Here is a 3,743-nt window from a genome sequence, read left to right on the forward strand (position 1 = left end):
AAAATTTACAAAATAAAAAATGAAAGTAACATTTTTCAAAGTTCAAAATGATATTTAAAAAAGTAAAGGGGTGGAAAAGCCACAAACTCATAAACATTAAATATAGAAAAAAAAATTATATAAATGGTATTATGGTTTCCTATCGTTACAAACTCAGTCATTGCTACTTTAAAAGTCCAAAATATCCTCACATTAACGGATGAACAGTAACGACGTCAACAACAAGGACCATACACATAAGTTTTGGAAACCACATGAATCTTTTATATATATATATATATATATATATATATATATATATATATATATATATATATATATATATATATATATATATATATATATATATATATATATATATATAAAAGTTGGATTGATGTATTTTGATAAATTGACTCGTGACCTACAAAACCTTAACCCAATCCAATTGTCACATATGTATAATCTGATATAAAGAAGAATACACACTAGTTCTTTTTAAAAATTAAATGTATGTTACTTTGAATTTTTATAATTATATACATGAAATCTTAATCATCTTTTATATTTTTGGAAAAATAACATTTGTTAAAAAAAATATATAAACTATATGAAAAAGCTTTATAAAACATTTAAGATTTTTAAATAAAACATAAATATGTAATGTTTTTTCAAAATGTTAGCTATCTTTAATTTATTTAAGATTTTGATATAGGTAAAAAGAATTATTTGCAAAAATAGTATTTTGACACTGTTTTTAAAATTGTATTTGAATAACAAACTAAATATAATAATATATTATATTGGATGTTAAAATTTTGTCATTAAAATAATACGTTTTCATACTTAATATCATATTTAAAATTAGTCACAAACTAAATATTCTTGGTTTGAAATTAAAAAATAAAAAGTTATGTAAATATACAGACAAAATGTATTATTTAAAAAATGTATAATATATAGTTTAATTTTTGGTTTTTAAATTCTTATATATTTCTACATGGAATAATATTTAACGTGGAAAAGAAGTTGCAACTTGCAACTTACATGTTCAAGTTTTCAACTCATGATTTTGTCCATTCTTTGAGCCAAAGTGTTGACCAATGAAGTCAACTTTGTCTCAAGTCTCAACCCATATAATTAATCCTGTAATGTTTTGACCAATGACTTTCTCAAGTAAACTCTTCTATATAAATCATTTAACCCGACACTTCCATTATTCACATTCCATCCACAAATTAGAAAAAAAAAATTCATCCAAAGAGACATGACGAGTAAATCACTTGGATCCAGCATGGTCTCTCTCATCTTCATATTCATCATTCTGTTATCACACCCCATGCATCCACAATCTGACGCGGCTATGTTAACTTCACGCCGTACATACCTCACTCTCTTTTATATTTTAACAGTTCAAATCTTGCCTTATAAAGTGATGCTTCTTGTGATTTGTAAAACTAATAACTCATTTGCTTAAAGTTTTAATTCGATGATTATTATTTTCAGTTTGATGAAAAACCATGTTAACTTGTTAATTGATTTTAAGTCGTTTTTTATTGCAGAATTGTTTCAAGACCCCCGTTATCCACCATGTCTATGCTGTCAAACAGATGCTCCACCGCCAACCCATTGCTATTGTGCATGCTTTGTGACTCATTCAGAAAAGCCGTAATGATCTACAAAATCAATTGAAATAAGACAAGAAGTCATGTTCATAATATACATGTTTAAGCAACAAACGATATAGAATATAGTTTACAGAAAATCTTTGAAAGAATATGACTAATGTATGTGTATTTTACTTTGTACTATTTGTGTATACGAAATATAAGCAATTCATGAGTTTAGCCTACTTCCATTTTTCGGTTAAAAAATAAAGTAAAAAATTTGGTAAATAGTGTGTCATTTTCAACCCTATTCCATTTTTTACCCCGCTTTTACTCCTAAAAAATATATTCATTTTTCTAATTTATATAAATTGTCCAATAGGCCACTTCTATTAATTTGATTTTAACAACTATATAATCTATATAATTTTCATTACAATAATATTAAACAAATAAGATCATATTTATAATACGTAATTATAAGCTTTTGTAAAATACGTTATTGTATTTTAAAATTTTAATATGTATTTAAATTTTAATATGAATTTGACAAACAAAAAAAATATTTATAATTAATTAATATAATTTAATATATATAACACAATATTATAAGTATTAAATATTACATTTAAATAATAAATAGTAGATAAAAAAAAACCATAAATATATAAATATATAAAACGCGGGATTAAAACCGAAAATTTAAAGTTCATCCCCATTTTGGACGAAATGGATAGTATAATATCATAGTTGATGTTACACAAACTCGGGGAATAAATGGGGTAGGATTGGAGGTGAAGGGGAAAAAAATGTGGGAAATAATGGAGAATGGGAGTGAGTTGGAGACGCTCTGATAAACGAAAGTGATATTTATTTTTCGATAGTTGTAAAATTTCAAAATAGAAGTTTTAAACGGAAGAAAAAGTATCAAATGGATCATGCAAACGAAGAGTATGTGTTATTGGTGTCATAGTCTTGTATTATCTTCCATTTGTTTAAACTTACATAAGTTATTACTTTACGTTAGGGCTGTGGAAAATAAGCAAAACCCGAACTATCCGTCCGACCAGTTCTGATTCTAGTATATTAGGTCGGGTAGATCGGGTATCGGGTATGAAAATTTGGTATTCCATTAACCAGATATTTAATTAGTTCGGATATCAGGTAGGCATAAAAAAATTCAGGTATACCCGATTACCTGATTTATTTTTTATTATTTTTTTTATTATTTTTTTAATTATTTTTTTTATTATTTTTTTTTGTAATACAGTCGCTTTAATAAGTTATTCCACTCTCTTTATTTTTATGTAAGATTGATTATTCAAACTTCACTTGTGAAGTGCACATTTTTTTCTATAATTATAACAACTGATCATAACTTCACATTAAATTCGGTTAACCAGATAAAAAATAATTATTTTTTTTTTTATTATTTTTTTTTATTTTTTTATTTTTTTTTGTAATACAGTCGCTTTAATAAGTTATTCCACTCTCTTTATTTTTATGTAAGATTGATTATTCAAACTTCACTTGTGAAGTGCACATTTTTTTCTATAATTATAACAACTGATCATAACTTCACATTATTATATACAATCAAGAAAAAGGATGTGCATGCACTAGTAAACTTGTCACCATGGCTGTTAATATGATGTACTCTATTTACTGAATGCTTTCTTTAAATCTCTTTATCATGGCATGTGACTTGCATATTCTTAATTTGTTTTCTTAGTGTCTACATAAAATCACAACCCGATTTATTATAGAAATGGAGAATCACTTATACATTTGTATTCTTCATGATCCAACGTTTTACACTACCAATAAATATTACAATAAATGTTGTTGGTTATAAGATTGTACTTTGAATGTACTCAGTTTATTTCATAAAAGTAACTTAATTATAAACAAATACAATTCATACAAATACAATGCATTTCAATTGTCATATCCTTCTTTGTACTAGATATTTCTTGTACTTAATTTATATCAAAATTCAAAAAAATAGATGTCCACTTACATGAGCGAATCTAACGTCTTGCTAGTTTTGAAGAGATAATTTGGTTACTAAAAATACACGAGTAGAAAGAAAAAACTCATGCTCCATTTGGTTTTAGAAAGTTACACGAAGAAATATGATGTTCTACAGGAGTATGT

General features: G+C 25.3%; 1 long non-coding RNA gene across 1 annotated transcript; it reads left to right on the forward strand.

Annotated features, from left to right (window-relative positions):
* Window positions 1–1,083: 1,083 nt before the first annotated feature.
* Window positions 1,084–1,831, forward strand: LOC111904695 (uncharacterized). Its single transcript, XR_002854603.3, has 2 exons — window positions 1,084–1,358; window positions 1,542–1,831. It is a non-coding gene; the product is annotated as an uncharacterized LOC111904695 (long non-coding RNA).
* The last annotated feature ends 1,912 nt before the right edge of the window (window positions 1,832–3,743 follow it).

This window comes from Lactuca sativa, chromosome 4 (genome assembly GCF_002870075.4).
Source record: "Lactuca sativa cultivar Salinas chromosome 4, Lsat_Salinas_v11, whole genome shotgun sequence".
NCBI classification, from domain to species: Eukaryota; Viridiplantae; Streptophyta; class Magnoliopsida; order Asterales; family Asteraceae; genus Lactuca; species Lactuca sativa.